Source organism: Vombatus ursinus, unplaced genomic scaffold, assembly GCF_900497805.2.
Source record: "Vombatus ursinus unplaced genomic scaffold, bare-nosed wombat genome assembly UNPS02014841.1, whole genome shotgun sequence".
Lineage (NCBI taxonomy): Eukaryota > Metazoa > Chordata > Mammalia > Diprotodontia > Vombatidae > Vombatus > Vombatus ursinus.
Genome location: NW_020954619.1, coordinates 44,176,834 through 44,201,361, shown reverse-complemented (window position 1 = coordinate 44,201,361; position 24,528 = coordinate 44,176,834).

Genomic DNA, 24,528 nt, shown 5'->3' with positions numbered 1-24,528 from the left:
TCCATTAGCTATAATATCATTCATATTAACTGAGACAAAGTAAAATAATTAAATTGATTGACATTTAATATTAAGCATACCTTTGGTTAAAAGTCCATTTTTCCAAGTCTTAATTTGCTTTTAGCCCATAATTTTGTTTGATTTGGGTTTTTAAAAACTGAGTCTCCATATCCCACCAAGGCTACAAGTGCAACAACTAATTATGAGCCTGATCCACTCTGATCAGTATGGGAGCTTTAATCAGATTCATTTCTAACCTGGGCCACTTTTTTGTCTTTCTTTTTCAGAGGTACCACACTAGAACAACTCAAAACCTTACTTGGAACATACTGACTTTTACTTTAGAAATGATTATAACAATTTTAGCAATCTGATTTCTGAGTCCATAACATATTTACACTAGTAAATCATAAAATTAAAATGGGACTAGGATGCTTTGGATAGGGACACTGAAAGCAGCAAAAAGTGACAACTTTGATAGCAAGGAAAGAAGGGAGGAAGGGAGAGAGGGAGGAAGAAAAGAAAGAAAGAAGGGAAGGAAGGAAGGAAGGAAGGGACAGAGGGAGGGAGGAAACAAGCACTTATTAAGAGCCTGTTATGTGCTAGGCACTATATAAGTACTTTACAAATATGATCTCATTTGATCCTCACAAGACCCCTGGCAGCTATTGTGGCTATCTTTATTTCCATTTTATAGTTAAGGAAACTGAAGTGGACAGATGTTGAGTGATTTCCTCAGTGTCACATAGCTAATAAATGTCTGAGACTAGATTTGAACTCATATATTCCTGACTCCTCTATCTACTGTATTACCTAATTGTCTGTAGATGTTAAAAATAATGTACTTGCAGTCAGAAATCTTGGACTTTCACCCCCCTGTTTTGCCACTAACTAGTAGTTTTACTATAGACAAGTTACTTTTTCTTCTTTTAATTTGTTTCAATAAAAAGTATTGACCACCTATCATATATATTATAGCTCTGACCTACCTCTAAGCCTCTAAAATCTCTTCATAGATTTTGTAGTCTAGAATGATAGACAAGAAAAGTTCATAAATGATGGCAGTAAAGAACTGTGTGAGAAGCATGCTGTGAGTGATGCCAATAAAGGGAATGAAAAATCACTTTTGACTGGGCTAAAGAACATGTCTAGACCTGTCTTCTCTTCCGTAATATCAGAATAGGGAAAAGGGTGACTGAAAAATCTCCAAGATCTTTTTTTAGCATTATGGGTTTTGTCTCTTGCCAATTCTAAAAAATCTGACACAGGAAACAAAGGATTATCTGGCTCTCTGGTAGATAAACTACCAAAGCAGACACAATAATTCAAAAGGTACAAGTCTCTAAAAATTATTGATTGTGTGTATATACACACACTCTCACACACGTGAATGTGCTTATGTATATGTATGTGTTAATATATATGCATATATGTATACTATATATAACATATATATGGGTATGTATATAAGTATATGTTTATGTATATGTATGTATATATACAACATATATATGTTTATGTATAAGTGTGTATACAACATATATACAACATATAATTATCATTATTAGATAACCTAATAGTTAAAGGATCAGTGAGTTTGTCAATTTGGGTACTCATTCCTCCAACACAGACTGAATACAACCCCTGTGCCTTAGCAGATGCCCTTTAATGGATGCTATTTCTGGAATATTTAGTGCCCTTATACCAACCTACTGATGAGCTCCCTAAATGCAGATAGACTGGGCCTCCTTAGTAGCTTTTCCCCCATGACAAGCTTTTCCCTTCCTTTGGAATATCCTTTGAGAGTATAATGTCACCATGACATGATGAGACATCAAAGGACAGTTTTTGAAGATCAAATTAGATAATGCACATAAAGAAAAGAGAAGAGAAGCTTAAGAGAAGCAGCATTAAGCCTATTCTTGAAGAAGATCCTTTGATGAACAGATTATGGTACACTAATTTAATAGAATACTAGTGCCTATAGGAAGTAATGAAAGGAATAGTTTCAGAGAAAACTGGTAAAACTTGCATGACCTGATACAGTGTGAAGGGAATAGAATCAAGAGAACAATTTATATGGTAACAAAATTGTCAAAACAAATGACTTTGGACAATTTAAGAACTCTGATCAATGCAATGACCAGCTATAGTTCCAGAGGATTGATGAAGCTACCTATGTCCTGAGAACAAGATAATAGATCCAGGGTGTATCATCATCATCATCAACAACAACAACAATATCATAGCTAGTATTTTTACAGGTACTTTAAGATTTATGAAGTGCTTTTCATGTGTCTTCTCATTAAATCCTCAAAAGAACTCTGTAAGATTGAATGGGATACATATTATTTTGGACACATCAAATGCAGGGATTTCTTTTGCTTGACTGTGAGTATTTGTTATAGGGGTTTTCTTTTCTTTTTCTTTTTGTTTTCTTTTTTTCACTGTTGAGCTGGAAATGGACGGAAAAGAAAATAAGTGAATGTTCATTGAAAGAAAATGAAATTCAATTCATAAAGGAAGACTTTTTTGTCTTCCATTATTGGAAGTATGGTAGAAGTAACAAATCTGGTGCCAGTACTGTGGAGAGGAGTCCTATTGATTTAGATACACAGTACTGGCATATTTCCAATGGAAGGTGCTCTCCATTCTCAAGTGGAAAAAATTACATGAAACAAGGGACTAGATTTATTCACATTAGTTTCCCTCTCAGCACAACTTTTGCAAACTGATCAAAATGAATACCATGGCAATTGCCAAGTTCAGCTGTCTCATACAAGCTCCAGGTGCACTAGAAGGTGCTGATGTGATTCTCACCTAGCCAGGTCTTTGGAATAGAGATTCCTGGTATGACAGTAATTTAAAGAAATAGCTTTCATATCAGGCAAACATAAGGCAATAATAAAAGGAATCCACCCACATTGAACAGCATCACTCTGGCAGAAGAGTGGGAAAAGGGCAAGGGCACAATGTAAACTTTTCACCCAGACACAAAATTTCAATATGGGTCCAAAGTACTCCTTTTTGTCCCATTCTTTAAAGAAGAGACATAGGAAGAAAAATAAGGTTATTCTGTCATAATGTCCACTGCTTCTCTTTTATCTTTTTCTTCTTAGATCAATGGTTATGTCTACCCCGGACTATGCCAGAAAGTTATCATTTTCCTTGTCAACAAAACAAAGAAAACACGATGATTTGGAACAGAATAGCCCAAGAAAACAGTCATAGCTCTTGACCTTATTAGGACTGTAAGAGTTAATAAGAATAGCAAACTTTTTTCCCCCTCTTTCCATTGTAAGATGTTTTTGTTCTCTCTGATAGTGGGATGGAGGAAGGGGTCTCTTGTCCTTTAAGCATTTTTTAAAATTGAATTTTATTTTAGACTCAAACTCCAGAACACAAATACACAATACAGAAAAGAAAAAAAAAAACAATCATAAAATCAAATATTGGAACTTAATTACAAAGTAAGAAAAGAGAGAAAAACATGCCATGTGCATAGTAGAACTTAAAAGAAGTTTCAAAATATGTAATGATAAATTTTCATTTCAAGAAAGGCTACACATTGTGTGGAGAGCTGTCCATCTTTTCTTTGCTTCCTTATGTTTCCTTTTGTTCTCTGCTATGTGATTCTTTTACTTTGTTCTTTTTTTCCCCTCCCTCCCCCCCAAAGGCTACAGTTGAGTGTGGATATATTTCTCTATAGATATATACATATACATATGTACTTACATATATAGACATATGCTTTCCCAAACAAATTCTACTCCTGATCTTTGTTTTTATGTTTGTGCCTATCTTGTTTCCTATCCCTCCTGACTCCTCTACTTTACTTCTACCCACTATTTTGCCCTTCTATTACTAAGCCTACACCCCTCCAAGGATCCTTTCCCTATCCTCCCATTCCCATAAATCTAAAGACCCTTCTATAGCCCCTTAAAACCTATTCCCTTACCCTCCCCTCTAGAGAACCCTCCTTTGTCCTCTTTCCCCTCCCTATTCCTTCATGATTTTGTTTCTTATAAACATAGAAGACTTTGATACTCTTCTAAATATACATGTATTGTTCCCTCTTAAACCCATTCCCAATGAATGTAGGTTACCAGAACTACCAGCCTTCCTCCCCCATCTAATTCCCTTGTATTGATTCTTCCTCTTACACCTCATTTATATAAAATAATTACTCTTTTTAGCTGTTCCTAAATGGTTTTACTTTTTAAATTCATATCATATTCAGGTGTTCCTATGAGCTACCCAATTATTAAGAAGAATCTTAGACATATGTTTTGCATTTTACAAATATAAAAAGAAAATAGTCTGTCCTTGTTGAATCTCTTGTAATCAGTCTTTGGTATGTACCTTACATTTCTCTTGGCTCTTGTATGTCAAATCTTCTATTAAGTTCAGATTTTTTTTTTAACAAAATCTTGAACATCTGATAGTTGATCAAATGACTTTTTTTTTTCATTAAGGATTATGCTTAACTTTGCCAGGTATGATATTTTTGACTGAAGCACCAGTTCTTTTCCTCTTCAATATATAGTGTTCCAAGACCTGTGGTCATTAAATGTTTCTGCTGCTAGGTCTTGTGTGATTTTAATTGTGGAACCATCATATTTAAATTGTTTTTTTTTTCCTTGTTGCTTTTAATATTTTATACTTGATCTGGGGGTTTTGGAATTTGACTATAATATTTCTATGAGTTTTCCTCATAGGATATATTTTAAGTGGTGATTGATGATTTTTTTTATATTTCTACTCCCCCCACCCCCTGGTTCTAATGCTTCAGGACAATTTTCTTTAATTATTTCTTGTATTATTGCATCAAGATTCTTTTTTTCATCATAGCTTTTAGTTAATTTGATTATTTTTGTTTTGTCTTCTTGATCTATTCTCTAGATCTGTTGTTTTACTTATAAGATCTTTTACTTTCTCTTCTATTTTTTTCATTATTCATATTTTGTTTAGTTCTTTCTTAATCTCTTATCATTTTGCTGGCCTTGCCTTGCCCAATTCTAATTTTCAAGGTGTCATTTTCTTCTTTAAGATTTTGTATCTCTAGGGCAGGCACAGTGGATAGAGCACTCACCCTGAAGTCAGGAAGACCTGAGTTCAAATCCAGCCTCAGATCAAACACGACACTTACTAGCTGTGTGACCCTGGGCAAGTCACTTAACCCCAATTGCCCCCCAAAAAAAGATTTTGAATCTACTTTTCTAATTGGTTGACTTTCCTTTCATAGTCTTCTTGTTTTTCTTGGAATATTCTTTTTTTCTTTTCTTTTTTTTAGTTTTTCCTTCATCCCTCTCATTTGATTTTTAAAGTCTTTTTTAAGTTCTTCTATGAATTATTTTTGGGCAGGTGACCATTTGACATTAGTCTTTGGGGTAGAAGGGGGTTTCTTTGCCTCAATATTCTCCTCTGAAGATGAACCCTAGTCTTCTCTATTACCATAATAGCTTTCTATAGTTGGATTCTTTCTCCTTTGCCTTTGCATTTTTGGTAGTAATAACTTAATTTTTGTAATCACTTCTAGCCCTGGGGCATGGGGGATGGTGCCTCTTGCCCCAGATCTTCAGTTCTTCCCTCTAGCCTGGAACCAACACCAAACCTCCAGCCTCCTGTAAGTTCCCACAGCCAGGGACCTTCTGCCTCACTGCTTCTGCACTCACCAGGTGTGTGCTAGTTCCTTCTTGCCCCCACTGCTCTCAGCAGCACAGCTGGGTCTGACATTCCTTGTTAGCAGAGATTCCTTTGATCTTCTGGGGCTCAGATACCCAACTCCCTTCACTATCCCAGGGGTAAAAGTTCCTGTAGCTGGGGCCAAGGCAGCCTCCCAAACCAGCGAACCAGGGATTGCAGCTTGGTGTTAACATGGCCCCTAGCCTGAAGGTGTTTACTCTTCATAAGGAACAAACCTCCTGGGATGTTTCTTCTGATCTTCTTGAATTGTCCCAGAAAGACCACTGTTGTGCCTTTATTCTTATTTATTTTTACTGGCACTTTGTTTGCCCTAAGGTGCTATTTTGTCTCTTTTGTGGGGAAAAATCTTGAGAGCTTGGAATTTTCTGACCTACTCCACCATCTTCTCAGAGTCCTCTCTAAGCATTTTTTTATTCAATGTGCCTTATAGTGTTGGAATAGAACTTCAACAAATGAAAGTTAGGCAAAGACTGATAGATCCCCACATTCAGGATGTAGTTAGCCTGGATAATCCCAAAGATTCTCATGTTCTGTGTTTCTATATACTTCTAGGCTACACCAGAACGCTTGACAATATACTAAAAACCACTTCTGCCTTACACTCTTTTTGCTTCCTTCTCATCAATGTATAAAGATGGAGGAAGGTAGACCAATGTGCACAGAAGGCACTGGAATTAAGGGAAGGAAATTCAAAAAATCTCATCCCTGGACATTTCAACAGGCAAAAGGAAGATAGGGAAAATAATATTTATAAAGGCATAGAGCTAGGAAATGTGACCTAATCTTAAATAGGAGGCCAAAAATGGAAATAATAAAAGGAGATCAAAATAAAGACAATTGACTTGATACTTGGCTACTTTGCCATCATGGATTCAAACCAGTTCAATTCAACAAACTTTTTATGAAGTGCCTACTGCACATCATGGGGCAATTAGGTGGTACAATGGATAGAGCACTGGATTTGGAAACAGCAAAACTCATCTTCATGAATTCAAATCCATGCTCACACACTTCCTAGCTGTGTGACCCTAGGAAAGTCACTTAACCCTTTTGCCTCAGTTTCCTTATCTGTAAAATGGGCTGGAGAAGGAAATGGCAAATCACCTCAGAATCTTTGCCAAGAAATCCCCAAATGGGGTCATGAAGAGGAAGACAGAAATGACTCAACAAGAATAACAAATGTACATCATATACTGTACTAATCATGGAGGACACAAAAACAAATGGAAATAAATCCTTGCACTTAAAGAACTTATATTTCTAAATGGTGATATAATAGTTGTAATTATTTGTCCCCACCCAACCCTCAAACAATATAAGCCCTATTTACCCCTGCTTTCTTCTATTGAAAATTTTTAACCTAAACTAGCTCTCCTTTTTTTCATGGATATTCCAGAATATCTCCCATTTATTTTGGATGATGTGCTAGTACAATAAATAACAATTCTTTATGAGGATTCAAACCATTTTCTTACCGTAAGAGATTGTGTTTCCATGCTATGGGTTCAAATGGCCCATTCTTCAGCAAGTCATGCTCCACTTTGCATCTGCTGATGCCCTCTAATAAACTCATTACCTCTAATGTCATCACCATGCTATTAATTAACATCATCTCTCTCAGTTTCCTGTCTCCTCTGATTGGAGGGTTGGAGGGTGTAATACCAAACTTGTCCCAATGCCTTCCTTTGCAGCTCACTCCATTTTGCATCTGCTCCTCTGCTTTGTTTCAAGTTCATGGAACAGCAAAATACCTCTACTGAGTACCTCCTAAGGCCCCCCGCAACAGCCTCATTTCTGTCTCCTCTTGTGTGTTGTTTATATCCCTTTATTAGATTTTAAGATACTGTAGGACAGGGTCTATATTTTTATTAATTGTATCTCCAGTGCTTACAATAGTACCTGGCACATAGTAGTTGCTTAATAAATGATTATTGGATTGGATTGGACTGGAAGTATTTAGTGCATCCAAATTTTCTTATAGCAGGTTCTCCTTTGAAGATGCTGCACAATTTGTTAAGGAGTTGCTTTTATTTTTTAACCTAGGTATTTATATGATTCCTATTTAATCTTTGGATCAGCACATATCAGTAGTATTTCAACTTGGTAAACAACTAGGTCCTTTGCCTTGTCTTATGGAAAGGGCTTATGGATTACTATTCTCTCATTTTTTTGACAGTGAATTGGAAACATTGAATGTTGGGCATCAACTCTCCATTTTTTAATTAAGGCAATTACATAGTGTAGAGATTCAATATACAATTTCTAATAAATAAAGCTCTAAGGAGAAAAAGAAAGAGAGGGTCTCTTGACTTTCCTTTTTAAATATAATCAAAGATATATATTTTGCATCCTTTATACCCTGTTTTCCAGGCACCTTACTATTTGCAGGGTAATTATTCCAGTAAGATTGGAGAAAAAGTGGCCATACTTTGAAGTTTGCATGAACTAAAATGAATTTGCTTCAAAATAAAAGGTTTTGTTCTATTTTTTTTCCATTTCCCTATTTGGCCCATAGGATTTTATAACTGGAAGGAACCATAAAAATCACTTCATCCAATACACAAATAAGAAATTTGAGGTTCAGAGAAACAAAACAAATAAATAATATAGTTTCAATTTGAACCTCTGTCTTCAGACACCAAATCCATAAGTGGATGTTTCTAATTGATCCATCAGTTACCAAAAAGGCTTCTATTCTTTCTTCTAAGTATTAATTTAAAATATTTAAGAATAGAAAACTGGCAAAATGTCTTCTCCTTAAAGAGCATATAATAAAATTCATAAAATCAAATGAGAAACAAATGTTTTTAAGTACCAAAGGCAAAAAATAAAATGCAGTGAGACAGGGCCCCTCCTTCCCAGTATTTTAAAAGTAATTTAAAAGACATGCAAATAAATGACAGTTCTCAATTACTGAAATGGATCTGTGGTTTTATTGATATAGTTGTCACCACAGTGAAATAGATGACAACATATAGCATAAGACTCTTCTTGTCCATGCCCTCTAATAAATTTATCACATGGATTTCTCCACCACCCAACATGCTAGTGGTCTTTGATATATACTGATTTTAGACAACTGTACAAATACACCCATTTAGACAACAATTAAAAGCATTGCAAAGGAACACATTATTAAGTACCAAATGATTCATACAATGAGTTCTCTTTCCAGGAGTGGCTATTATCTTTCATCTCCATAACCCCAGTGTCCTTGATATCCTTCAATTATACTTCAGTGGATCTATGATATTATCCCATCTCACAGGTCTCTCTCAACTTAGGCCCCAACATTGCTAACTTAGGTTCTAGTTTATTTTTTTTTTCTTGGTAGGAATTCTCTATCAGACACACCATTAGATTTCTAGGGCAAATGAGCAACAAGGTGGAGGACTAGACATTTTCTTTGATCCTCACAATCCCTCAGACCTTTCCAAAACAAAAATTATGCACCAAAGATAAAGCAACTTTATCTGTCAGAATCCAAAAGAAGGTTTAAAAAAACAAACAGACCATGAACTGATACTTACTGACTCTAAGCTCACTCAGCACCCCTTCCCCACTTTCCAAATTACTGGAAGTGAAGCCTCACTAGCAGACCCAAAGAGAAGACATAGCCTTTCAACAAAATCTGTCCTTAAACCCTGGTCTGCCCCCCCTCTTTCCAGTGCTATGAAGACATTAGCTCCATGTTTGGTCCTTGATAGCCTTTATAGCTAGCCCTTGAGGAGCAAAAGCCTGCTAGGGGCTGCAACCCAGAAACTCCAGCACTATAAACCTCTGAAATGCTGATGCTAGATTAGAGAAATGAGGAACAGAGAGAATAGGGCAGACCACCAGCACAGGATACTATGTGCAGTGGAGGGTCAGTTCCCACCACCCAAAAATCAATTGGGCAGAGACCTAGGCTGGCAAACTGAATTGTCCATTATAGGAGAAGACTGAGACACTTTGACATATAGTTTCCAAGGAAACCACAATCAGCATCATAACATGAATGATAAGGAAAATAAGGGAGAAAAAATGAAATTACAAAAGATTTCAGGAAGATGAAAACTCAACTTGAACATAAACAGAAAAATCAACAGGAAAAACAATAACAGAAGAAAAGGCTTCCAGATCTAGTAAGTGAGCTCAGGCATCTATGAATAAATATTGCAAAACAAAGGAAAATGATTCGACACTTGATCAGACAGAGGACCTGTGGAATTTGAGAAGAACATCGAGCCACAACTCTCTTCCTAGGTAGTTTAAATGAGAAATAAAATTGAGAGGAGAATGTATGTCCTACACAGCTGAAAAATAATGAGCAAAATATATTTTTTTAAAAATGGAATCTGCAATGGTAATCCTCATCAAAGAAACAAAGAAGAAAATAAATTGAAGATTCAAATTCACAGAAGTGAAGGACAATCTAAAAGAAGAAAAGGAAAACACAATAACATTAAAAGAAAATATGCTCATTATTCAAGTAAAACATACTGATCTTAAAGACAAAATGCATAGAAACAAGCTCCTCCCAGAAGAATATGACAGGACAAAAATAACCCATCATAATGAAGGGAACAAGAACTGCCCAGAACTTTTGAACATAAAAAAAGAAATTCCAATTGAAAGTATTCATAGATCACCTTGAGAAAAACCCAAAGCTGAAAACTCTAAGACACATAGTGTTTACATTTAACAATTGAATTTAGAAACAATTTCTGCAAGTCATCAGGAGAAAGACTTTCAAATAAAAAAGACATTTAAATAATGCAAGATTATTCCATATCTACTAGTAAAAGAAGGAGGTAATGGCATAATATGTTCCTAAGAGCAATGGAGCTCAGGATTCAGCCCAAGGTGACTTATCCTACAGATCTGGGCTTAACCATAAAGGGAAAAAGTTGGAGATTCAATAATAACACACACACACAAAGACACACCAGAGGCAGCTGGTGGTATAGTGGTTAGAGCACTGAGACAATAGTCATAAACACCCAAGTCAAAATCTAGACTTAAATATTTATTACCTGGGTATTTATTTTTATAAATATTTATAAACTCTGGGTAAGTCACTTAACCAATGTTTGCTTCAGTATCCTTAATTATAAAATGGGGATAATAAAAGTACTTGCCTTTCATGGCTATTGTAAATATTAAATGAGTTAATATTTGTAAAAGCACTTAGAGCACTGCCTGACACAAAATAGTTGCTATATAAATGCTTATTCCCTTTCCCTTCCCTAATAAGCCCACAACAATGCATTTTTACCTTTCACTAGTTAGTCATAGAAAATACTTAATTGATAACAAAGGCTTATAAACTAAACACCAAAGAAAATATAGAAAAATGTAACATTTTGCCCTTTCTCTAAGAGTTTAGCCTCTCATGATACTCAGTGGGAGTGTCCATCTATAAAGGGACATAAATATAGAAAGTATGTATGACCATTGCATACATGTGGAGGAGCAACTTATGCCTCTAACATCATAAAGCTGTTCATGTCTTCTACTTAAAATTATCATGTTTCTTAATGCTGTATTTGATCCCCACCATGTATTACTCTCTTCTTCAGCTTCATATCAAATCTGGCAGTTATTAGGGTCCACAAACACTTTAAGATATCACCCACTAGGATGGTTATAGATCTTATATTGTTCCTTTTAGATCCACATTGGGTGAAAGAGGAATGACATGGTTAATAAGCCTCTGTCCTATGAGAATAAGAGGTTATAGCTCTTTCAAGCTGCTCTGTCAGCTTTCTCAAGTACTAACTATGAAGTTTCCTTCTCCTTAGAAAAGGTTATACCAAGAAGTAGAGGTTCAGGCAGAGATCATATATCGCCTTTGAATTCTTCTATAATTCTTCTATTAACTGTGTTGTTGTTGTTGCTATTGTTCCAAGGCATACTTCGTGTCCCATCCTTACTCTTGTCCAGGCCATCTTGCCATCAATCCAAGTCTGCTTGCTCTGATCCCCCACCCCCACTTCCTACTTCTCACTCTGGCCTCAGTAGTCAATTATATCATTACAAACATGTTACCATTGTTTATAAAAAGGCAATGACTTCTCGATTAATCAATTCATGGTCCCTGAAACTTCCTATGTGTTGTTTCTCCCAATTAAAATATAACTCCTTGAGATCAGAAGCTATCTCAGATTTTTACTTGTATCCTCAGCACTTAGGACAGTGCCGAGATGCATCTCATTCCCTTCTTCAGAGCTCTTCTCTGAATCTTTGTTATTATAACAACTCTCACCCAACTTATGATAAAAATACCATTTTAGCTTTTGTTATAATAAACTCCTGAATGAGATAAATCTTCTTATGCCTGTACTTCCCTCAAATGGAAAGGAGATTAAGAGGCACTGTGGTAAAGAAACAGTTTTGACATCAATCCAACAGCCCATCTTGCTTGGTTTGTTGTGGTGCTGGTGGTATTTTGTTTAGTGTTTTTGTTTTTGTTTTTGTTTTGTTTTTTTGCAAAATTGAAACTGCTCCACTGGGAGAATCAATAGAGACATCAGAATCTTTGTCTCACTACCCCATCAGCACCTTACAATCTTGTCCCTTTCTCTAATCTTACAATCTGGTCTCTCTGCCTGACTTTTAGCATTATCAATGTAGATATACTCTAAAAAATCCATCTGTGCCATCTTATAAACCCTGAAACTGCCACTCTGCAACTTCTATCCATTACTCCTAATTCTCCCCTCTGGGGGAACACAGAAGGGTAGAAGCAAATGGATGGAAATTACAGAAAGGCATATTTAGGCTTGATGGGTGGAAAAATTTCCTAGCAATTAGAGCTATTCAAGGGTGGAATGGGCTGCCTTGGGAGACAGCAAGTTCTCCTTCACTGGAAGTCTTCAAGCAAAGGCTGGATGAACACTTGTCAGAGATGTTGTAGAGAGGATACTCGTTCTGGTACAGGAGGGACTAGAGAGCCTCAGAGGTTCATTCCAAGTATAAGTGTCACCACACTGACCATAGTAGCAGGAAACTAAAGAATTGTAAAATTAGTGCCCTAGATTACATTTTCAATTTTGGTTGAATATTCCACTTGCTTGATTTCATTTAGGTCTGCCCCTTTGAGCCTGTGCTAAATATTAAATTTCTATTAACTTATGAGCTAAGCTGTTCTAGCTCAATTTCATTATCTCATTTGCAGATGAGACATCATCAGAGTTTTAATGGAAATTTGAAGTAGGCTCTGGTCAGTCATGTGTTATAAAAAGGGGGGGAACATTACTTTTGAGCACATAAAGTCATTTGTATTCTTTTGGATTTGTATTCCTTTACGTTTCATTTATATTCCTTATAAGTGCTTTGGATTTATTTTCTTTTTTTTTATTCTTTCTTTTTTAAGTATATCAGTGTTTCATTTTTTTCCAATTACATATAAAGACAATTTTTAACATTCATTTTTTGAAAGTCTTTGAGCTACAAATGTTTCTTCCTCTCTCCCTCCTTTCCCTCCTCCCCAAGATGGCAAGCAATCTGATATAGGTTATACATGTTCAATCATGTAAAACATATTTCCACATTAGTTCTGTTGTGAAAGAAGAACCAGAACAAAAGGAAAAAATATTTTTAAAAAAGAGAAAAAAATAATATGCTTCAATCTGTATTCAGATTCCATCAGTTCTTTCTCTGGATGTGGATAGCATTTTCCCACATGAGGTTTTTGGAATTGTCTTGGATCATTTATTGCTGAGAAGAGCTAAGTCAATTGTAGTTGATCATTGCACAATGTTACTATTACTGTGTAAAGTATTCTGGTTTTGCTCACTTCACTCAGCATCAATTCATGTAAGTCTTTCCGGATTTTCCTGAAATCTGCTTACTTGTCATTTCTTATAGCACAATTGTATTCCATTACATTCGAATATCAGCCATTCCCCAATTGATGGTCATTCCCTCAATTTCTCATTCTTTGCCACCATGAAAAGAGCTGCTATAAATATTTTCATATGTGTAGGTCCTTTTTCATGATCTCTTTGGGATCCAGACTTAGTATTAGCTTTGTTGGATCAAAGGGTATGTACGGTTTGATTGTCCTTTGGGGATGTTTCCAAGTTGCCCTCCAGAATGGTTGGGATCAGTTCTCAACTCTACCAACAATGCATTAATACTTTGGCCTTATTTTTCCAGGACTCTATGAAAGCTGAAATTTTTGCTTATTTTTTGACACTAGTACTAGTAAAGAGGGAGGGAAAGAGTGAGATAGTATGCAAGAAGCACTAGACTTAAGATCAGATGGCCTGGTAGCAGATCCCACATCTGCTATTTGCTACCTGCTTGATTTTGTCACTTAATCTGTCTAGATGTCAAAGTCTATAGACTTGTCTAGTTCTAAATCCAAGGTTCAACATTATTTTAGTTTTATTTTGTTTTGTTTAGCACTGGGTAAAGGGAGAGAGATAAGAAAGAAGGTCAATTAGGAAGTAATGAAAAATTAACTGAAAGTAAAGAGTTTTATATGTTAGTGTTGGCTGTACTACCACTAATCAATAAAAGTCAATTAAAACCTCTGTGGGTGTTGGTTTCCTCATTTGTGTCAAAGTAACACTTAATCTCAATGTTAGCAGATATCTCAGAGGCTATCTAGTCTAACTAAAAGTAGACTTCAAATCACCTCTACAATATCCCTAATAAATCATTCCTGCCTGAATGTGGCCCAAAAGTCATGACAGCTGCCATCACAGGTTCTTTATTCGAAAACTCTATGGAGATAAGGGTTACTCCTCAAGGTCATCATCCATTATGCTGCTTTTTGAGATGGTTGGGGCAAAGGAAGATTTTTTGATGTAGTTTGATGTGGTAGTGGATAGAGAGGTAAGCATAGAGTAAGAAAGACCTGAGTTCAAGTCCAGTCTCAGACACTTAATAGTTCTGTGACCTCTGACAAGTCATTCAACCTCTTAAGCCTTAGTTCCTCAACAGTAAAATGGGAATAATAGTCACACCCACTTCACTGGGTTGTTGTGAAGATCAAATGAGATAATATTTGTAAAGTGCTTAACACAGTACCTGGTGTATAGTAGGTGCTAAATAAATGTCTGTTTCTTCCTTCCTCACATTCAACTTTATCCCTGACTGAATTGCTGTGATCTGTCCATACCCTTCTACATGGAGCTTGGTTATGATTCCCAATAAACTATTTTAACCTATCCTCTTGTTCCAGCATACTATTCACAAGACTGCTTCCCTAAATTTGCATGATCATAGGTGCTTAATAAATGTTTGCTTATTGATTGATACAATTCTTATTAGCTATTGTTCCTTCATTTAGTATAGTTGATAAAGCACTAGATTTGGAGTTAAGAAGACCTGGATATAAGTTCTACCCAAAATTCTTACTAGCTCAGTGAGCCTATGAAAGTCATTTAGTTTTCTCAACCCTCAGTTTACTCATCTGTAAAATGAGTTTGAGAATACATTTAACGTATACCTCTCAGGATTGTTGTGGAAATCAAATGACATAACATATATAAAGTACTTTGCAAATCTGAAAGCACTATATAGATGCCAGAAGTTCCTCTGCTAATATCATTTTCATGTCTTCTAACCCTAGTCTTCACTTTCTTACTCCTTACTCTTTCTGAGGGTGTTGCCCTTGAGCAAGTTTCTTCCTGTCTTCATACATTAGTTATCTGATTTGTAAAACTGGAATAATAGAAAATCCCTTGACTACTTCAGGGCTATAAAGAAAGGATTTCATATACATTAAGGCCCTACAGAAATGTGAGTGATGTTGTGAGAGGAAAAAGAATAGACAGACAGACAGACAAATAAAATACAGTTCAAAGAGGAAGGAAATGTGGATTACTTTGCTGAAAGTATTGCCACTGGAAATTCCTTCCAGGAAATAGCTATATTTTTCTCATCCTTTTTAATGATTAGATTACCTAGATTCACCCAGAAAGAAATCTCCATTAACCTCTTGGCCTGGGAGATGACTATTAAAATGAATTGGGTTTTCTGAATTAGAACCCGTCCCACAGAGGTATAGATTCTCTCCTCATTTAATTGTTAAGCTTTACTCTCCAGTCTTGAATGTCCTCAAAGGGTTAATTTCTTCATTAAAATGGTCATTTGGATATTAATCATGGTTAGGCTGTGTTATGCTATAAAAAAAAAAATGATGTGCTAGAAGTTTGTGACTACTGATGCAACATATTTGCTGATTCAAACTGCTCCAAGATGGGTGGTTGTTTATTCCTGGATCAAATGCTTACAGGGATTCTGATAATGAACACTTTGTTAAAAACTTCATCAACGGCTTGATGATAAACCTGTGTTGTGTTTGTTTGTTTGTATTTTTTTTCCACATTCAAAAATTTCTCTAGAGTTCTTCTGCCATTGGAGTTTTCTATGCCTCATTTCAGCACAAAGTGGATTACAAGCTTTGACAAAACAACTTGGAACAGAATCTGCTAAAGCTGTTGACTTTGGGGAATGGAGAAATATACTTCTCTCCTTAAATCCTCTTAGTAATTCAAAAATGGCTGGGAGAAAAGCAGCTTGTGAGACTTGGCCTTTGTACAAGAGTCTCTTGAGCAAAGAGAGCTTTCTTGATATATGGTTGCTTCTGACCTGCCCTTTCGATGAACACTAGAATTCACTCCTTGCCATTCTCCCCAAGCTTTGGCTAAGATAATTAACATCAGTCCTTCTTCGGATGACCCACTACTACTCCTGCCCTTTCCACTCTCCCCCCACCCCCCCAAAAAAAAGCTTCACCAAAACTTTAATTTAAGAGAAGATACTTTAATTCCTCCTTTAAGCATTAGAGTCTAACACTGAATCATACTTATAAGAAATAATAATTGGTATAAATTTTTACATTTGTTGATATTATTATCCTCCTCATTCCATGACCTAGCCTATGCTCTTGCAGAAATCACTTTCCCTCTCAGATTGTTTCCTCTGACTAATGCTGAGGTCAGACTGAATGGTCTCTATGTCTTCCTTCATGTGAGGCATTCAAGGATTATGTAATACTGCTTTGGAATCACAGCTAAAGATGGGGTCTCCTTGGCAGCATCCCTAATAAGTTCACAAATAGACTTTCAGTTGAATTCAATTATCCCAGCCAAGAGGCAACTGCTTGTGGCTTGTGGACACTGAACTGAGAGAGAGCAAACTCTCTTGACTTCCCTGATACCCACTGTCTTGTCTTGATATTTCTTGTCCTATAACTCAGTTTTCTGGCCCTTTCTACTTGGTTCACAAAGCCTCTTATCCCTTCAGCTTTTTCCCTCCTCACACTTTCATATATCACATATATGTGTATATATGTGTATATATATGACTCTATAGCCAATAGGGAGCCATTACAGATTATTGAGTAGGTGAATACCATGATCAGATCTATGCTTAATGGAGATTACTTTGGCAGTTTTGTGGAAGATGGATCAAAGAAGGAATAGACTTTAGGCCAAGGAACCAATTAAAATGCTGTTGCAATAATCCAGGCAAGAGGTGATGAAGGTCTGAAATAAGGTGGTGGTCTATGTGGGTAGAAAAAAATGTCGTATATAAGAGATTTTGGGGAGGTAGAAATAGAAAGATTTGGCAACTGAACAGAGTGAAGGAAAAGTTAAGAATAACAAAAAATAATCTGCATAGAGATGATATTAAATCCATGGGAGTTAATTAGGTGAGGAGAGCAGAACCTTAGATAACATTCAGTTTATTTTGCATAATTCTTCTTCATCTGTTCTACATTCCCGTCAAACTGACCCTGAACCCAATATACCATAGGGTATATGTGTGGCCAAAGTACAACACACAGGTGTGATATCATGATGAGTGACAAAATGAGATGGTCAATGAGCAGTCAGAGAGGTAGGAAAACCAAGAGAGTTATCTCAAGCTCATCATGTTCAAAACAGAATCCATTATATTTTCTCCTAAATCTGCCCCTCTTCTGAAGTAGACACTTCCTGTTGATGGCACCAACAACAATCTGTTATTTCAGGTTCATAATCTTGGAGTCTTCCTTGTGACCCTTTAGTGTCCTTCACCCACCATATCTAACCAAGTTTTACTAAAATAACCTGCCACATTGCTCAAATATATTGTCTTCCCTTCACTCACATGGCCATCACTCCAGTACAGGCCTCTTACCTGGACTATTGTAAAAATATCTAATTTTCAGTTAATCCCAAATTAAGCTAGTTCCACCACTCATGTTCAAGGTTTAAAATGTAGCAAGCACCCACGGTTCATAAAATCCAATTAAATCCAGCTTTACTGATTAAACTTTAGGAGAACATACTTCTAAATTGAAAAGTATATAAAAATGACTCTCCTTTACTTACACAGTCACTAGGTCAAGAAACTAAGGAAGGCATCCCTGCAGGCAGCAAGAGTTCAATAATTGCCACTCCAACAAACTAATTTGGTATTTCCCGTTCATAGTCAAAATTTAACAGACCCTGTGGAAACCACTGTTTTATGTTCCTAGAAACAATAAATATTTAGCAGTATCCTGTGCTGACAGTCACACTTCACATGCCATATCTAATCACTTACCAATTCTTATTGATTTTGCCTCCATTTCATCTCATATATATAGGACCTTCTGTGCCTCAGTGTGGGAAATAAAGAAAGTTACATGAAAACTTTATTATATATTTAAAATAAATAAAAGTGGAGGCAACTAGGTGGTGCAGTGAATAGAGCACCAGCCCTGGAGTCAGGACGACCTGAGTTCAAATCCGGCCTCAGACACGTAACACTTACTAGCTGTGTGACTGTGAGCAAGTCACTTAAGCCCATTGTCTAGGCAAAAAAAAAAATAGATAAATGAAAATAAAAATAAAATAAAATAAAATAAATAGGAAGTTACATATAACAGATTTGCAATTTCATGTACAATTATCTTTTTTTTCTATGTTATAGAAATACTTGCTTTATTTCTTAAGTTCAGAATAAAAACATAAAATTTTAAAAATAAAACAAAATGAGAAGATTACACTATGTGACCACTAAGGTACCTTCTAGCTCTAAATCTATGGTCCTATAATCTTAAAAATTATTAATGTCTGCCTACTGCTTCCAAGATAAAATATAAAGGTCATTGGATTGGAATAAATGGTCTTCACAATCTGGCTCTAGTTTGTTTCTAGCTTTATTTCACATAACCCTCCATCCATTCTACATTCCTGTCAAACTGACCCTGAAGCCAATACACCATAATGTATATGTGTGGCCAAAATACAAGTGAAGAGGAAGCAACTCATGTTTTTAATGCCATACGGTCAATATCTACTGGTGATATCGTTGTGTTGCTCCTATTGGGTCCCTGTTCCATGCAGTTTCTTCTAGGTGTTACTTTCTGCTTGTCTCATATGGTACCTGCTTTCTGAAACTCTGATGTTCACCAGTTCACCACTGATAATGTGATCACTGCCAAATATGTCTCCACAGGGAATTAAATTGTGGAACTCCTCTGTTTTCAGCTTCTGGCTTCAATTGGAGTCGAGGTACTAACTCTTTTTCATAGGAAGAAAAGTAGATATTACCATTTTCCTTTTAACTTAAAGCCCAGAGGCTTTTTGCTATAACTCTTTGTAGAAAGCAAAGCCATAACATACCAAGTTATTGGACTAGGAAAATAAAAATTTTAATGATCTTTCCCATAAAAGAGGATGTGGAGGTGGGGAAAGAAACCATACCTATTTCTACCATGTACCAGAAATAGTCATTTCTTCTACATAAAGAGATAGAGCCCTTAAATCATTTATTTTCTTATGTAGTGTTTCATGGTGGTATGCTATTACATTCATATATCATAATATGTTTAGCCAATCTTTAATTGATGGATACTCTGCCCTTACTTTGCTGTTCTTCTCCACCACAAAGAAAGCTACTATAAATATTCTTCATACAAACTGATGCAGAGTACAGTAGAAAGAATCCAGGAGAACAATCTATATGACAATAGCATTGTAGAAACAAACAATTTTGAATTATCTGAGAACTTTGACCAATACCATGATCTTTCTTGACACCAGAGTACCAATGATGAAGCATACTACCCACCCCCTGACAAGTGATGGGCTCAAACTGCAGAAAGAGACATATATTTGGGGTCATGTCCAATATGGAGATTTGTTTTTCATGACTATGTAGATTTTCTATAAAGGTTTTGGTTTTGTTATTTTTTTCTCAGAGTGGTGTAAGGTGAAAGAGGAGGAAAATAAATGATACTTGAAAAAGTAAATTGAATGAAAGGAGAATTTATTTTTATAAGTTAGCTACATTAAAGCATTGTTGGTTGAGCTATGAATTAAAATGATGTGGTTTAGAGGTTCAGAGGTCCTGGGTCCCCAATATCACAACACACAGGTCCTGCCCCAAAGAATTTGACCCAAGCCTTCTTTCAGCCAAAGACAGAGCTTATTAGAACATCCATCACATTGGGCAGACTCTTAAGGAGTCTAAACATGGGTAATCAGTAGCTAGATTATAAGAATCTAAGTAGTGGTTATATTTTAAGAATCTCAGCTGTGGCTAGATTTTAAGAATCTAAGCAGTGCCTTGGCTAGATTATAAGAATCTAAGCCTCTTAGGGAAAACAAGATGGACCTTATATACAGAAAGAGTATGGGAGGGATCTAGGAGTGGCCAAGTAGTCTATGAGGTAATAGAATTCCAGAGACCTGGACCACATGGCCAAAGGAGAATGGAGAAATGGCCTGGGGCCATAGGGAGGTCCACAATGAAAGGCCAGTTGATGGGATTATAGCCTTAGGGGAACACCAGAGATTTGGCCATGTGGGAAAGTCCAGGGTTTTTCCTTTCTGGGTCCCAGATCCCAACCCCATCAGAATTACTAAAATAATTTTGGAAAGCAATTAGAATTATGCGAACAAAATGACCAAAATGTCAATACCCTTTGTCTCAGTGCTTCCTTTTCTAGATATAAACTCCCAAGAAGTTACAGAAAAAAGAAAGACATCAGAATATGTATAGAATCACTTTTGTGGTAGCGAAGAACTGGAAACAAAGTTCATGTCCAATTTTGGGGAAATAGCTAAAGAAATTCCTGCACATGAATGTAATAGAATACTAGTGTGCTGTAAGAAATTAGGGATATGATTAATGCAGAGAAGTATGGAGACACTTATAGGATTGATACAAAGGGAAGTAAGAGCCCAAGAGGATAATATGTACATTGACAACAACAATGTAAATAGAAAGATTAGCAACCAAAAGTCAAAACTGAATGTTGAAGAATTACAAAGGACAAACATGGTTCCAAAGAAGAAATATGAGGAGATATCTTCCCTGTCTTCACTGCAGAGGTGGAAGGTCAATAGGTGTGGAACACTTTATATTTTCAGATTTTTTTTTCTTATTTCAGTCAGTTTTGCTAATTAGTTTTTTTTTCTCTTCCTCTTTTTTTTTTCTTTCTTTGTTATGGGATAGCTTTCTAGGAGGGGTGGAGTGGGTGTTTATCAGGGGTGGGGGAACCTGAGGCTTTGAGGCCATCTGCAGCCTCTTAGATCCTTGCTTGGGGCCTTTTGACTAAGTCCAAGTTTTACCAAACAAATTCTTTTACTAAGGGGATTTGTTCTGTGAAGTTTAGGTTCAATCAAATTTCTAGAAGGCCAAATGTTGCCTCAAGGCCACAGGTTCCCCACCCTTGATTTAGGTTATGTAAAAATAAACAAAAAAAATGAATACAAATGTTATTTTAAAAAAAAGAAAGAAATCTCTAATGCTAGATAACTTGTTCCTATAAACACAGAAGCATCAGTCACTATGAATTATGGATAGAAATCCATTGCATATCTCTACTTAATTTCTTAATTTAGTATACTAATTCATTATCTATTTTGAAGCTACTCTTCAAGCAAAGTGCTAAGGGCTCCAGGGGTTCAGGGCCCTCTGGTATCTTAACCACAAAATGCTTTTGTTCTCTCATTAAGTAAGTGGGACAGGAACAGAACTAATCCCCATGGGCATGGTTATTTTCTTTCCCCTGCCTAGCCAGTTCTTAGTCTGATTCCTATTTTGGAAATTTGTATCTGACCATCAATGGGCTGCCTAACATGTGTACATATTGTATTCTTGAGTAGAATATGTTTCTTGAAGGCAAGGAATGATTTTCTTCTATTGATTTTATATTTGTATTCCTAGACCCTAGCATAGTGTTTTTTATATGGTTAAGTGTTTTGTTGACTTGCTTTAGAGATGGAAGAGACCTTAGAAATTGTCTAGTCCAACAGCCTTAACAGGTAACAAGGTAGCACAGTGGATAGAACATTGGGCTTGGAAACGGGGAGACTTAAGTTCAAATTCGTCCTCAGATCTGTGTGACCTTGGACAAGTCACCTAACCTCTATGCCTCCATTTCCTCAACTATAAAATAGGGACAGGACTAGCACCTACCACCTACGGTCATTGGGAGGATCAATTGACGCTATTTGTAAAATGCTTTGCACAGTGCCCAATACATAGTAAGTGCTAAATAAATGCTTATTTCCTTCCCTATTTTAGAGAAGAGTAAACTGAGCTCCAAGGACAAATTTAATAACTTGGTCAAAGTTACTTGTGATAAATGGTAGAACTGGAATACAACCCAGGTCTTCTGACTTTAAATCTAATACACTTTTGACTATACCCCAGGCTCTCAGGCTTCTCTATACTGTGACAATGAGGAAAGCTGCCTTTTATGCTTGCCCTCTTCCATGGCTCTCCCCTCCCCCGTCAACTATGCTGGACTGCAATCAGTCGCCTGAGTCCCAGCACACAGAATAAAATGATACTGGTTGTCTTATTAGGGTAAAGGAGGAAACATGTTATGCAAATCCATTCTCAAAAGGCAGGCATGGTAAACATAGTGCTAAAGGCTAAAAACAATTTCTAAACTGACACTGAGGTGATAAATTTGACAAAGTAAGTCTAGCAGTGGAAGCCCTGGAGATCTTATAGCAACATACCTGTTCTTTGTATCATCCTTCATCTTTCACTTGCTGTTATGAAAATGCTGTCCAAAATTTCGTCTTTTCCCCACCCAGAACCTTGGATTATCAGACTGAATATTGCTTCAAGAAGTTGTTTTGTTGTTTCTCTTTTTCTTAACAGATTTTTTAGTTGTTTACTGTGACAGAAAGAAAGACAGATGAATATTAGAAAAAGAAAATTGGAATTTTAGTAAAAAGGACTGGGTTCAAGTCACAGCTGTACCACTTCCCAGCTATATGAGCATGGGCAAGTTACATCCCCTCAATGAACCTCAGCTTCTTTATCTGTAAAATGGAAATAGTAATATCTATATTACCTACTTCACAAGGTAGTTGTTAGGAAAGTATTTTGTAAATGTTCAGGGTCTAACATAAGTAAATTCTCATCATTGCTTCCCTCACAGAGGCATCTTTGGGGAAAAAATACATTTGGAATATTAGGTAATAACCATGTGGCACTTCAAAATGTCCAAAGCACTCACAATAGCCATGAAATTTAGCTATTATAGAATTATTATCTCCATTTTCCAGAAATGAGGAAACTGAGGTACAGAGAACTTAAGTGACTTGTCCATAGTCACAAAGATTGAGAGGAAAGAAATTGAATCTAGTTCTTTCTGTCTCTAAGATCAACACTGTCAATTAAGCCATAAAATATTACATGTATTTCTGAATTCACACAAGTAAAGTCCATCCCCAATGCCTCATCATGGCATGTAGAAGGTTATAGACTCCTAAAGGTGAAAGCAGCAAAGCCCAAGATCTGGCAGTTTTACCAAATTTGAAAGGCAAGAGTCAGTTGGGAGAGGATCAACCTAGCTAAGTTAGATGTCCATCACCAAAGTGTTGGTACAAAAAGGAAATTGGAATAAGTGATCTCTAAGTATACTTCCAGTCCTAGGACTTATACATACCTATAGGATCAGAGAGACCCAAAGATGTATCTAATCCAATTTCCTCATTTTTACAGATGAGGAAACCAGTAAGGTTAAGTGACCTTTCACATGGTTACCCATAGCAACTCAGAAAGACTACTTCCTCAAACATTCAGGAGTTGCCAACTACATGTTAAGGGATCCCTTACATTGAGTAAATCATGGAGCCTTGAAATGTTAAACAATTTTTGACATTAAAATCACAGAACTCAAGAGTTAAATGGGACCTCCAATGTCATATGAGCCAATACCTGTCACTTAGCCTAAGTTGGAGACTTTCATTAACGATCAATAATTTGGTGTACCTCCACATAAAGCCCATTCCATTCTTGGACAGCTCTTACTATTAGAAGTAGCCACAAGAGGTGTTCCACGGGACTGCTATTAAGTTACACCCTCACTCTGAGCAGCTTCTCCTTCATTCTTGTTTCCTTTTCAGGCAGAGCAAATATCTGTAAATACTTTATTAAAATAAAAAACACATGAAGGGAAAGCTGTTCCCCTCTGATTGATTTTTCAAAAGCTCCCTAGACTGCTTCTGCTACAGATGTTTGCAAAATGATTGGATGCAAAGTGGGCTTAATTCATAAAAGCAATAAAATGTTGCTTATTGACTGAACAGATGAACTAGCTGAGGGGGGATAATTTGGAGTGTTCTCCAAAGAAATGTAATGATAGTGGAGAGACAGAATCTTATTAGCTATGGTAAATATATATATATATATATATATATATATATATATATTTTTTTTTTTCCTGCAGAACACTTTAGATATTGCAAAGTAACTGGAAAAAACAACCCCTGAATTTTCAACTGCATTAGGTTTTGGAATGAACATTAGATAACTTCTGATAGACTATTTAATATGTAAGATTCCCCCAAAATAATAATTTTGAGTATAGAAGAAAGAGCA